At 38.4% G+C, this 15001-nt stretch overlaps 2 long non-coding RNA genes across 3 annotated transcripts in view; one reads left to right on the top strand and one right to left on the bottom strand.

Annotated features, from left to right (window-relative positions):
• The window catches only part of LOC138569718 (uncharacterized), a 483349-nt gene that overhangs the window by 257025 nt on the left and 211323 nt on the right, over positions 1-15001 (bottom strand). The gene's annotated exons all lie outside the window — the stretch shown is intronic.
• Positions 8929-15001, top strand: part of LOC138569717 (uncharacterized) — a 691026-nt gene continuing 684953 nt past the window's right edge. For both annotated transcript variants that reach the window (XR_011303308.1, XR_011303307.1), the window contains exon 1: positions 8929-9024. This is a non-coding gene — a long non-coding RNA (uncharacterized lncRNA). The remainder of the gene's footprint in view (positions 9025-15001) is intronic.

The raw sequence follows: 15001 nt of genomic DNA, 5'->3' as shown, positions 1-15001 counted from the left end.
ATGGCTTCTTAAACCAGATTTGACTCAAGAAGATCCATGCTATCTTATGGGCTCAGATTCAATCAATACGACTAGAAATAGGTTAATTTGGTCAGAGTCATCGGAAGCATTTAGGTCATGTTATGACGCCCAGCTAAAGTGCAACGGGGCTTGGAAACAGGGTTCTGAGGTAGTCTATTATGAATTAAGGCAGCTTTTTCAACCACCATCTATCACAAACAAAAACAAACACCTCATTTGCATATTTTTGATCATGAAATTAGAACCAAGAAATCCCTGGTTTGGACAGAAAAGAGGGAGGCTTGTAAGCTCCCCTGTGATAAGGCGAGCCATGGTCCCGACTCTTATTAAAACAAGATACAGGAATTGGTTAAGAGGGAAGCAGGCCAAATTATATCAATCTGATGGTAGTAATATGCTAACACTTTTGGCTAGCAAGAACTCTGCAGAATCGTCGAAAATTATAAACCAGGCGACTGCAGGCCACCAGGTGGCTGTTCAAACTAATGATGTGAGTGAAGTAACGTGGGTTAATTATTACTCTAACTTGTATGCTGCACCCCTGGAAGATACCAGCATAGATAAGCCTGAGCCCCAACCTAATTTCCATCTAACCTTTGATAAAGATGACATTCTACTGTTCATCAATGAAGCTAGCCAATCCAGAGTACCGGGTGCAGATGATTTGTCAAATATACAAATGAAGCAATTCCCGGACATTTGGGCAGACATATTATATCTCATCTTTAAGAATGTTTTGTTAACCCAAAAACTACCGGCATCGTGGAAACAATCCATCGTTATCCCCATTTACAAGAAGGGTGAACGGGCTAACTCGGCTACTTATAGACCCATCTCCCTGTTAGACGTGCCTGGGAAGATCTTTTGCCGTCTAATTTTAAGGGATTTGAACAACTGGACAAAAAATTGTTTAAAGAGAGATCCTTTCCAATCTGGATTTGTGAGTGACCTTGGCACCCTCCCCAACATTATCACAATCAACATGCTTAAGGCTCAGTACGCTTTTCGGAAACAATCTTTATATTTTGCATTTATTGATTTTAAGACAGCGTTTGATTCCATAAATCGAGATTTACTATTTCAAAAGTTAAGACTCCTTGGCTGTCCATCATCACTCTTGGCACTAGTGATCCACCTACACACAGACACCTCTATGCGTGTAAGACTATCACTAGAGGGCTCCTTGTCCGCATCTTTCTCTACTTATTTGGGTCTTAAGCAGGGTTGTATTTTAGCCTCTATATTGTTTATTTTATTCATTTTTGATATGGGCAATTTGTTTCTTCAAATTGTTTCTGATGCCCCTGAGCTGCGAGGTCAGCGTATAGCTTGGTTGCTGTACACTGACGACTTAGTTCTCATATCACAAACTCCTAAGGGACTTCAGAACTTACTTTCAGCCCTTTCCACTTATGTTGAAAAAACTCATTTTATAGTCAATTTGGATAAATCCCAAATTGTGGTTTGTAGGCCACAAGGAAAATGCAAAGTCAAAAACTGCACTTGGTTCATACGAAAGGAATGTATGGCAGTGGTTTCGGAATATAAATATCTGGGGCTTGTGGTACAGAATACGGTCACGGATAAGATTTATGTGAGCTCTCTTCAGTCCAAATTGTCAAATTTGATCTCACAAGCAAGAATCCTCCTTTACAAGTATGGGAAATTCACACCAAAACATCTTTTATTGTTCTATGAGCAAAAAGTTATTCCCATACTGTTATATGGTGTTGAATCAAAGCTGTATATGTGTGACAAAACATGGAACAAGCTTGAGGCATGCTTTTGGAAAAGGGTTTTACATCTCCCCAATTGCTCAACCTTGCCCATTTTACGATTTGAATTAGGCCTAAACTCCTTGGCATGCAGAGTCAAGTGGAGAATGTGCTCCTTTTTTCGAAAGTGCTTGTTGGGTTTGGAAAATGATAATATCTTGAGTGCGGTTCCCCACTATCTGGTCACTTCAAATCATGTCTTTCCAGTGAAATGGCGCAACCTTGTTCTGAACACACTGATACAAGCTGACATATCCTTACAGCTCCTAATTGAAAATCCCGGCCGTGCCAAAACAAAGTATTATTGCTGGGATTGGATACAAAATCGCAAAGCTTGTTTAAAATATAAAGATTTTAATAGTCACAACTTTGGCAATAAGAGGCTGGGACAGGCGGCAGGATACCTGCTGAAATGTCCGTCTGGGAGCATACGCAATAAATGTCTCCGTCTTAGACTAAATTTATGGCTTACCAGGGAAGTTTTACCTAGGCGTTACTGCATTCCAAACAATATGAACTTTTGTCGTTTCTGTGAATCCCCTTTTGCAAGGGAAACTCTACAGCATTTTATTTTAATTGTGTCAATTTGAAGGAACAATGAGCCACATTTTTCACCAACTTGTTAAATTTGCAAGAGGAAATGCATGAAAATCAGATATGGAGTATTTTATTTTCCAGCACAAAATTTTCGGTGATAAAAGCTTTAGTGCACTTTCTTGAAGCTATCTTGCCATGCAAAATAATTCTGTAAAATACATCTAAGAATTTTGCATGAAAATCTTTCATAGGTGTTTTATGCATTTTCATTTGTTGTGCAAATTTTAGTTTTCCTACCTGATCTTATTAATTCCTGCTTATTTGAATGTATTCTTTACTATGTAATTTTGAGTATAATTGAAAAGTGTAACAAGTGTAAATTTGTTTTATAATTTTGAAAAGTTGATTTACTCAGCTATATCAAAAATAAAATAATAATTTATTGATCGGGCAATCCTCCTAAATTTCTGTCACATTATGGCTGTGTTTTCGGGGGTCTCCAATCTTTGTTTGATATCATCCAGAGACATGGCTCAGGTGGAATTCGTAGTGGACAGAAGACTAGATTTGGTAAAACTGTATTTCTTCTCGCATATGATTAGACATCTGGTCTTGCCAGAGTTAGAGTCTTTCCTGTCATTGGACTACAATGTAATGCTAGACCTAGAGTATAAAACTGTTTAGGAGGAATCCTGTAGCCTGAACTTGTCTACTAATTCAAAGTCGTCTGTCCTGGTCCAATGTTATCCATTGTCGACAAGTGTAAATTCTGACATGGAAGCAGTACTCTGAGTAGTTGATCAAAATTTGTTTTATGTGCACCCGACATATGACTAGAATTCTATTCTATCTGCCCTACACGGGGCAGGCGCTTCCAAGTTCGACAGAAAGAACCTGTTTATATTGGCTTCTTGGAACAGCAGGGGCAGTGCTATTTTGACAATTGTCTTTGAATTTTTAATATCTTATTCTTTTCTGTGCCTACGGGAGACCTGGTTAACATCTCCTTCAGTGGATGAGTTTATTGTTCTTTCTGTGAATGCATCACAGGGCCCACGTGGACATCCATCGGGGGGCCTTCTGTGTACACTTAAGAGTGGTATGGGCCTAATCAATTAACAAAGTTGAAACTTGCAGAAAAGATATTCAGCTGGATAGGCTCAACCATTTCCACGGTCAGGTCCCTGGGGCTTTCTTGTGTTACATTTTTTATATATATTTTAACCCAAAGTCCAGGGACATAGAGTCCTTCTTAGATGCTTTGTCTGATCTTATGTCAGATGTACTGGATGAGACTTCTAGTGGTGTGGTTATTTTAGGTGATTTAATAGTGAATGTTTAGATTCCCATCATTACAGTTTGAAAGATAGATCAAGTGTTTCTCTAGCGGCCAAGGAAAGAGGTAAATTCATTAGGGCAGAGCTGAACGATTGGGACTTGACTTTGTTAAATGGTAACATCAGGGGAGAAATGGTTCTCTAAAGTGAACCCTGGACTATGTTTTTATTTCTGATGATCTAAACTGGAAATGCTCCAATTTGGAGGTGGTTAATATGACTTCAAGTGACCATTATCTATTAGCTCTGTCCCTGGATTTGAATATTGAGGAAATTGACAAACCGACGACCAATGGTTTTGTTTATGTTAACCCCAGAAATCATTCCCTTGTATGGAAACCGGGGTTGGCAATGCACTTTAATGAGAATATATTGTTAATGACGGGAGTAGATAACGATTTGTTTTTAAATCTGTCTGTGTATGATAGAGCAGTCCAAAAAGCTTTACACAATTTGTATGTTCCCAAAGGGCAGGTTTCCCATTCCTCCCAGTGGAAGCGTGCCCAAAAACATAAATATGATAAATTACTTTGAGAGGAAGTATTCCTTAGAAAGAGCCCTAGGATATCTTAATAAGGATGCCAGTAACCATACATTGGAGGACAAGACTCTAAAACAAAATGATAATAAACCACTGCCTGGTTTATATATTACAGACGCCGGGGCTATGCTTGGTACAATTACTCGAAAAGATGTATGCTCTTTTTGGAGGTTGGTTAGGGAACCCACCCTTCAATGCTCCTGCCAATCTCAGCCTATACAAGCAGAGACTGTGAACGTAGAGGTAGCTGAAGCACTTATTTTAAAAAGTCAAGCATTTAATGCCCCAGGCCCAGACAGGTTAGCTAATGCTACGTTAAAATCAAACATCAATTTATGGGCAGCAATTTTGTGGGGCTTATTTCAGAATATTTTGAAGGCAAGTTTTCTGCCTGTGTCGTGGAAAAAAGCATTGATTATTGTCATTTACAGAAATGGTGACAGATTAATCCCTAGGAACTACCATCCAATATCTCTTTTAGACACCTCTAATAAGATCATTGGGGCAATTATTTTAAGGGAACTGCATCAGTAGGCCTCCATGATTGGATGCCTAGATGCATTTCAATATGGTTTTAGACCTGGTATGAGTACAGCACAACACTGTTTCATTATCCATCTTTTGCAATCCCAGGCCAAACATAAAGAGAGTTCTATATTTTGCCTTTTTGGATATCACGCAGGCCTTTGACTGCATGAACAGATTTAGATTAGGATTTCCCTGTGGTATTACTAGCATGCTAATCGCACTTCATTCAGATACTGAAGTTAAGGTTTGTCTACACCAAAATGGTAACTCAACTAAGTGGATTAAAACTCATCATGGTTTATATGCCAATGCTGTGTTTTAGCACCTTTTTTAATTTAATATACATATTAGTGACCTTGGTGACATTTTTAGTAAAATATCAAAATTGGGTAACCTACAAATTTATCATTTGGCCTATGCAGATGACATCATTTTGTTCGACCGGACCCCCATATGCCTCCAAATAGCCTTAGCTGCTATTAATGTTTATTTTTTGTCTTTGGATCTTCTTTTAAATGTAAATAAATACAACATGTAAATGGTAAAATATACTAAAGTAAGGAAGCTGATTGGTTTTTAGATCACATACCTTTTGGAATTGGTCCATAATAATTTTAGATATTTGGGAGTTGTTATTTTTGCTAGGAGAACAAATCGGGCTGACTTAGATAACATGAGAAGGAAAATGTGTCTAAATGCTTCTGAATTAATGGTCTTTGATAGGAAATTTGGCCGGATTTCTGCGATCACTATGGGTACGTTTTATCACCAAAAACGGTGCATTCGTTGCTTTACTGGGTGGAAATGGGCCTGCTGCTCAATTCTTGGGAAAGGCTTGAATCGTTCCTGTGGAAAACGATTCTTACTTTCCCTCAAGGGACACCAATAGCAGTCTTGAGGTACGAGGTTGGTTTGATTTCCCTTCGTGCCCATGCACACTGAAAAAGACTTCAATTATTGAGATTCCTTTTATTGCCTCTGGAAAATTGTTTATTTTTTGAGCTAGGGACCGAACTAATTCAGAAAGTCCTGACTGATTGGAACTATTTAACTATGGAACTACTGAGCACTTATAATATTCTGTTAGAGGGCCTTGTTGCCTTTCATAGCAGTGTCAACAAGTAGATTGGATTAAAAATCGGGAGTCAGCGAATTACCATCTTTTTTTATCATCTTGAATACGAAATTAAAGCTTTTATTGTGCTACCTTCTTACTTAAAAAAGCATCCTTCAAGGAAACATGGACAAGATATGTTGCATTTTAAACTGAACCTACTCCCCAGTAGAGAGGTAATAGGTGCAAGGGAGAACATTTTGAGGTACCAGCGTAGCTATCGGTTTTGTGCTAGGGACATTGAGTCGCTTTATCACCTTGTAATTGTTTGCAATGCCCTTTCTGAATTGCGTCATTAATTTTTTGGGCGATTTGTTTATGATTAATGTTTTTTAAACACAGAAATGTTTTGGTGTAGAATTTTAAACCGTAATGACATTGGATATATCTATTTAAAAATTCTTGGAATTGATTTTAAAATAAGTAAGCAAACAAATGGGGGGAAACTTCATACACTACATCCTCATTGGTATCTGTGAGGTAGTAGCTGTCTGCAAGTAACATAATCACAACAGCCCCAAGGAGGGTTTTGAGGGTAGGAGTAAATGGAGAGTAAGGTGGTGATCCCCACCCTGGCATATTGAGCACCAACCTGGCATACTAAGAAGCACTGAGCTGCAAAAGATAACCCCCTGGTGTGGTTAGCAAAATCACTGTTGGTGCTTTGATCCAAAACCTGGCACATTCAGTAACAACTTTGTATATCCTGTTTCACTCTGGCATATTTTTCATCAGCCCATTGTTACTGACAGGACCTCAAATGTTTGGAAATGCCTTTATCATTCTAATAGTAGCATGGAATTTGTATATGAGTACCCTCATATTTTTACATGAGTACTTGGTGTCTTGCACACTTTCCTTGGTTTGGAGAAAATGCATCCATCATTTACAAAAAAAAAGTGGTGCAAAAATCTATAAGGATATTTAGAGGCTGATTCATGGAACATTTAACACAGTGCAAAGTGACTTTTCTTGGGCAAAGGCTTTTTTTATATTAGTACCGAGCCAGACCAATAAGATTGTAAAATGCAATCTCATTGGCCCTCGCCGGGGCGTTACACGACTGCGAACCCCTCTCCCTGCCCCCAATCCAAAGAATCTCCTCCCCACTCTCCCAACCCCACTTTCCTTCTTGTTTGTCCATTTCGGGAGCAGACGCGCAAGGAACACTTCAGTGCCCAGCGCGTCCGCTCCCGATCCGCAATGTAGTCCCTTCTCTCCTATCCGTGGTGGCCATTTTATTTGTTTACATTTTTCCCTAAATTTTGAATGGCCGCCAAGGAAAGGGTGAAGGGACTACTTGTAGTCCCTTCTCCCTTTCCGTGGCGGGCATTTTCTTTGTTGAACTTTTTACATTTATTTTCAATGTCCGCCATGGAAAGGGAAAACAAACTTTGTTTTACCTTTCCCGGCGGCCAATTTGTTGGCATTTTTTTTCTGTTCTGAAACGCCAGTGCGTATCGGAATAGAAAAAAAATGCTCTTAGTACACCCCGGTCTTACGAGCAGGGGTACCAATAGCAATAGGCCTCTCATGGGGGGGGGAATACCACTTCAGGTAATGCCCCGGGGCCTCCGTTAAGGCCCTTGCTTCTCTCAGGCCTGTAACTATGGACCCCGGGGCATTATCTGAAGTGGTAATAATAATAATTTCACATTTATATAGCGCTACAAACCCTCAGGTATCTGAGCGCTGCTTATTATTACCCACGGTGTGTGGTGCTCATTTATCGACCTTGGAAGGATGAAAGGCTGAGTTTGGCCCGGCCGGGATTCGAACCTGCGTCAGCATGCTCTGCAGGATGTCAAAGCGAGCGCTCTACTTAATGTGCCACTTGACCAGCTAATGCCCCCCCCCCTTCTCTGGGCCTATTGCTTAAGTATATAGGTTAATGTTGTTCAATATGGCATGAAGAAACTGTTTTCCAAAATGGAAAATAATTATTGAAAGTGGAAAGTTGAAAACTGTTATATCTTAATTGGTAGATTATGGTAAACAAAAGGTAAACTATAGTTCATTTATTTTAAGCATGGTCTGAGTGTTTACTGAAGACATTAATTCGTTTGCAAATAGCAGATCTTAAACACATTTGATTCCACAGAAGTGCTGGCTGTTTACAGCTGTTCTCTGCAGTTTGCCACTTTCAATGAAAAAACTTGAATATGTGGTTTGTTTACATTTCCTTTGAAGGCAGGCTGCCCACTAAGCTCTTAAGTGCTGCAGATATCCCCACTGCACCGCTGGATGCATTCATTATTGTGCTACACATGTGACTGTTCCAAAGAGAAGGCTAAGGTTTTACACGCTTACTCCCTTAGCAGCAGAGGTGCTAACGAGAGGGGCAGTTGAAAATGGTTCACTGGTGTTTTCTGCAATGACCAGCTCACAATGTGCAGCAAAAGACAGCTATTAGACTGGACGCCAAATACATTTTGGGCTTTAAACATGTCAAGTTACCGCCTTGCTTAGAACAGTGAGTCTGAATGAACTGGTTGATATTCTGGGCTTGCCATCCATTGATATCTATACTTCATACTAATAATTGTAACATCCATGAATTATGGAAAATAATTAACAGACATGACATGATTTCTATACATTATTGGTTAAGTCAATAAATATAGCCAACTATTTACCATGTATTGGAACACACAAGCAAAGGGGCTGGTGCCCTCTGACCTCATACTCAAGCATCACCATTAAGTGGATGGTGTGACTCAGATCACATACAGGAACCTCAAACAATGTGCAATATTTCACAAGCGGCGCTTCAGAAATTCCATCAGCCATTGGAACGTAGAACATAAATCCACTTGATTTCTTCATTTAAAGCATAACGTCTGAACCCCAGAAGAACACTACAAAGAAGAAAAGGTGATTCATTACGACTCTGCTTGACATTAACTGCAGAAATATTGTTATTTTTTTAATGTTTGCATTATAAAAAAATTCTGTTACAATATTTGGTTTTCAGCGGTTTTAGAACGTGCTGCACGGTCAAATGTATGCAAGCGGTGCAGATTGGTGTGGTTTTGAGTAAAGCACCTTATTGTTCATAACGCTGGTCATGTGACCGTTGCACGCTTTTGTTTATGGACAGAACGTTGAACTACCGTACTTTTGATGCTACGTGGCGCGCTGGAGTAAATGGACACGGAGAGGGTGATACAGGTATTGGAATCCGCTGGCCTTTTTTGGCACTGCATTGAATTGCCTGTTGTGACTGCCAAACTAGGCTGCCGCCTCAGGAGAGAGGTGGAGTCTGGTAGTGACAGAACACACAGCTGCGAGTATGCCTACTCAGGCTTCCTTCGGGGCTCTCCTGGAGGCGTGCTGACAGAGCATTGTAAAACAGAACCCTCCCATTTTTCCAGGTATTGACTATGCTCCTTTCCGCTCATCATTGTAGAAATGCTTCTCTGGCAGCCTGATCCTTAGTGACCACTCATATTAGGTCATATTCCTGGGGCGTTAGGAGTGATGTTGCGCCCTTCAATCTGTGGGTATTGCATCGATGTTATTGGAAAGTGACTACCGGATGGATGATTCCTCTGCAGCGCGGAGCTGTTTGGTAGTTTGGAAATGCCTGTGTGCAACAAATAAAACTAAATGCTACTGACTGCTGTGGATATATTGAGATGGAGAAAGTTGTTTAAAAGGTTGCTTGAAACGCAAACTTTAATGAGATGTGAGTTAATTCTGGACATGATGGGTGAAGATGGAAACAAGAGGAATAAAAAAAGAAAACAATGGTAGACATTCTACGCTGTCATGCTGATCAGTTCATACCTTTATCGATATGGATACGAAGGCACTGTTGAATGAATAACTTTCGTGGGTTTATAAACTTTGGAAAACAATGTCTCCAGCTCCAAACAATCGGGCCATTTTTTTGCTTTATTACTGATGAGTATTTGTTTTGATGCTGGCTAAAATATGGTTCTCATCTCTGTTTGGATTGGTGACACATTATCTTTGAAACATGCAGTTGGTGCTTTTTTGGGGCCTACAGCATCATAATACTACATTGGAAGAATCTGGATCTAGATATTTGTTGAAATGTTGTTATTGTGTTATTGATACGTGGTTAACTTGTTTAGAAAGGTTGAAATTCCATTCATGCTAAATGTTGCAGCATTGTTTCTGACTTAGAAGAATCTTGGTAATGTTTGAGATATTAATTGGTTTTATTGACTTAGTGGGTTTAGTGGTATAGTGAGATAGTGGGTTGGGTGTCTCTGATGTGGGTCTTTTACTGTTGATATAATTATTTAATTATCCCTCATACTAATCGATAGTTCTGTTGTACACAGTCGGTTTACAATTGGAATAATAAAAATGAATTATAAGGTTACAGTGCTGTTGATATTAGTGGGGTTATGTTTTCTGCACATTTTATATTATTTAATGTTGGATCCTGTATTTTACAGTAGGAGATAGGCAATTGATTAGATCTGACTAATGTTTGAATACTGACTTGGTGGATGTACATATTACTAACTGGTCAAGCATTGAAATGTAATAAGATTAGGTTCAATATTATGATTATTAGAATATTGAGGGGGAGATAAATAGGAAATCTGCTGATTGTTATTAAAGGGAGAAATATTGTGATTGTAAATGGTTTGGGCATAGGTTCTGAGGGTTGTAGTTTAGTAGCAATGGGTTATATGTTTACTTTCATTGATTTGTCCTGGACTTGGACAATATTCAAGTCAACTTGGTTACTGTTTATGTTTTGTGTTGTGTTTGTCAGTTTCATGTGTTTGTGGTGGGGTAAGGGGTTATCTGCATTTCTTTTACTTCACTTTACTCGTGATCTTGGGAACTGTTTTGATTATAGGATTCAACCTCTGTATGTTGGATATTGATATTTTGATTAACCATTGAATTGAAGATGATGGGGTCAATACATTGTGACACATGGAATGTAAAAGGGATGAATTGTCCTAAGAAGGGGAATTCTCTAATGCTCAAATTAAAAAGGGAAAAAGCTGATGTCATCTTCTTACAGGAGACCCATTTAATAGAGCAGCCGGGTACTTTTTATGGCACTTCAAAATATTTGAAAGTTCTGTTATATTGTTACTCAGGCAGATCGAGAGGTGTGGGTTTACTGTTTCGAAAAACCTTAGGTATGAAGGTTGAGAATGTTGTAATGGATGATGAAGGACGTTTTATCATGGTTGATGTATTATATGAAGGGAAGCTTTTGACATTGGGATCTGTGTATAGCCCTTGTACAAATGGTATTGTTTTTTTAAAACCTTAACAGATGGTTTAACGACCATGAAAGGTGATAAGATTGTTTTGTGCAGTGATTTTAATTGTGTTTTGGACGCTTCTTTGGAGAGATTGTCAAAATGTAGATTTTCGGGTTTCAAAGTGAGTGGTGTTTTTAACAACTTTCTAGATACATTTGATTTGGTGGATAGTTGGACATTACTACATCCCAATGATAAAGAGTTCACGTTTTATTCTCCAGCTCATGATTCTTACTCAAGATTGGATTATTTTTTGGTAACAGACACATTGGTTGATGATATTGTGGGAGTCGATATAGGTGAGAGATGCCTTTCCGACCATGCATTGGTAAAATTGAATATTGATAGGAAAATGGGGACACTGAATAGAGATAAATGGAGATTAAAGACATTTGTTCTGAAGGATGAGAAGGTTTGTGAAGAACTAAATGTTTTTATTAACTTTTTTGGGGATAATTTGGACTCCGCAGATGATCTGGTGGTTTGGGATGCTTTTAAATCTACCATTAGGGGAGAATTGATTAATTGGACATCCAGGAAGAGGAAAGTAGGGGAGAAACGGATAAAGGATCTTGAATTGGAATTAAAACTTGTGCAACAAAAATATACATTATCTGGTAAGAAAAGGGATAGGTTGGAAGTTGAAGAGGCTAAGAATAAGTTGAAAGAGGTTTTAGATGAACAGGTTGAAAGAGGCTTATATTTCATGAAGCAAATATTTTGGGAGGAAGGGGGTAAGAGTGGTCGTTTATTGGCTAATAGGTTAAAGAGTTTGACTGTAAGGTCATGTATTCATAAGATTTCAGATAATGCCGGGAACATTAAGGTTAAAAATAGAGATATTTGTGATTGCTCTAAACACTTTTATGCTGCCTTATACTCAGAGATTTATCAGTCTGACGAAATGATGCTGAATATTTTTTTTTTTAATTCTGTCTGAGGAAGGGAGAGATGCTTTAGATACCCCAATTTGTGAAAGTGAGGTAAGTGAAGCAATTTGTCTTCTTAAGGGTGGTAAATCTCCAGGTTTTGATGGGTTACTGGTTGAATTTTATAAATCCTTTAGTATGACCTTGGTCCCAAGATTGTGCAGGCTCTATAATCAGTTTCTCTCAGAAGGGACGTTATCTCCCTCAATGCGGGAGGCAGTTATCACGCTAATTCCCAAGCAAGGAAAAGACTCAACCAAGTATGGTAGTTATAGACCTATACCTCTATTGAATGTGGATATGAACATTTTCACGAAGATTATGGCTATTAGATTACAGAAATACATAGGGGAGTTGATAGATTACTCACAAGTTGGTTTTATGAACGGTAGGTATGGATACGATAATATTAGAACCTTGTTGAATATAATTGGTCTTTCAAAAACTGAAGTGGATGAAATTATGATTGTGTTTTTTGATGCTGAAAAAGTGTTTGATTGTGTCAATTGGTCTTTCCTCAATTACATGTTGATTCGGATGGGTTTTGGCCCACAATTTCTGAATATGGTAGGTGCTCTACAATATGATATCTCAGCTAGAATATGGGTTAATGGAGTAATGTCTGGTTCCTTCAAATTGTTTAGGGGAACTAGACAGGGTTGTCCACTTTCTCCCTTCTTGTTCAATTTAGTGCTTGAGCCATTGTTGTTATATATTAGGCAGGTAAGAAATATTCGTGGATGGAAATTGAATGATGGTGAGGTAAAGGTGTTAGCATATGCTGATGATTTAACAGTAGTGTTGTCGAATCCGGTTGAAGGGGGAATTTTGCTTCGGAGTATGTTACAGGAGGTGGAAAGGCTATCAGATTATAAGGTTAATTGGGGTATAACAGTTGTCTTTCCATTGAAAATTAATCCACTAAGTAGAAGGATGTTGGACTGGGATTGTCAATTGGCGGAGGTTTCAGTCAAATATTTGGGTGTATATTTGGTACGAGATATAAGACAGACAGTAGATTTTAATGTGGATAAATTAAAGGAAACTCTATCGAAAGATATTCGTAGATGGGATAGAGTAACTTTGAATTTGTGGGCAAAAATAAATGCAGTTAGAATGGTGTTGCTTCCAAAAGTATGATATTATATACAATCACTTCCCCTAAGATTCACAAAAAAGGCATTGAAACGAATTGATAAGGTTTTTCTGTGGGGTGTGGGAAAAAAAGATACCAAGATTTATTTTGGCACGTAGTATTAGGGATGGGGGTTTTGGATACCCATTATTGGAAAATTATTACAAGGGATTCCTATTAAAAAAGCTTGTTATTATTTTAGGGAAGATGGATATCCAGATCCATTTTGGCTTCGGATGGAAAAGGAAAAGTTGGACCCTTTGCCCATTGATTGTTTATATTCATATGGAAAGTTACTGAGACCTAAATTAAAGATTGAGGCGTTAGAAGTTACAAAATCAACTTTGGTCTCGATGATTGAAGGAAGTGGTGAGACTGTGTTCCTTTATAGTACTGCTTCCATTTGGTTGAATCCGGGTTTGCAGATTGAAAACAGAATGTTGTATTGGAAAGGGTGGGCTAACAAAGGGATTTTGAGGTTAGGAGATGTGTGGAGAATGATCAAATGATTACATTTGAGGAACTGGTACTTCGATTCGGATTGAGTAATAGGGATATTGAAAGGTGTAGATGTTTGAAGCAGTTAATCTTGGAAAGATATCAAATGTAGTTTCCACGTTTACTAAAATGATACCTGTACAGGAATGTATGCGGGTTTCTTGGGAGACTCTACGAATGAAGTGGGTGACTGAATTGGGGAGTGATTTATCTGGGAAAGATTGGGATAATGCTTGGAGGATGACGGAGAGAGATAAAATGGATTTAAATGTAAGATGTATTCATATTTTAGGGTGCATTTATTGGACTCCATTGAAGATGAAGGCGAGGGGCTTGATAGATACGGATTTGTGTTGGGAGTGAACTCGTTTAAGAGGAACTTATTTACATATGTTGTGGGAGTGTGAAAGAGTACTTACCTTCTGGAAGGATGTTCTGGATCGGATGGATCTAGTGCTGGGAGATTCATTTCCACGAAATTTTAAATCTGATTTTTCTCTCTAATGAGAGTAAAGGTTTGCGAATTTGTGGTGCTTCTGATTGGATCAATAGGGCACTGATGACAGCAATAAAATATGTATTGATAGTTGGTTGGTGGATATGCGCATATTATCGAGATATGAAAAGTCTTGGGCTTATCGGCTTCATTGAGAGTCTGACTATTGTGAAAGTTGGGAATCCTTCAATGATTTATTTGGGTGAAGTGTAAGTAAATTGAATTGAAAAATCATAGGGTTGGGGGGAGTTTATGTTGTGATGTTTTGTATGTGTGTGTTCGTTGTGTGTGTGTTTCAATGTGAGTTGGGTATTGGGTGGGAATTTTGGATGAGGGTTCATTGCTATTTGGTTGATGTGTTGTATTTAAAAGAATTGTTAGTATGTTACTTTTGTGATTCTCACGAGTATTATTATTGTTATATATGTAAATTTAAATAAAGATAGAAAAAAAAATAAAGCATAACATATGTCGAGATGATAATAGAACCTCTTGCTATATTTAAGTTTAACTCCCAAATTTGGGAGGTGTACATCTTTTGTCACTGTAAACGAATCTTTGTGAAACTTTCCAAAATAAACACACAGCACATTCTGATTTTACTTTGAAAGTTCTAATGGGATCTGTCCAGGGGGTGGGGAGGCAATGTTGTATGGGGCTCCCAATACATAGAAATACCATAGAAAATTCCAATGGACATATTTTGCAAAGTGTAGCAGAAAGACTACTGTAAACATGGACTGGAAGGTGTTGTCTTGTCTGCACAGAGTTCTATTATAGAATCAATGACTTAACCTGAAGCTCCAAATATCTTTGAATATATTAC

Source organism: Ambystoma mexicanum, chromosome 2q (assembly GCF_040938575.1).
Source record: "Ambystoma mexicanum isolate Mex_15411 chromosome 2q, UKY_AmexF1_1, whole genome shotgun sequence".
Taxonomy (NCBI): Eukaryota; Metazoa; Chordata; class Amphibia; order Caudata; family Ambystomatidae; genus Ambystoma; species Ambystoma mexicanum.
This window is presented reverse-complemented; position numbering and strand designations above follow the sequence as displayed.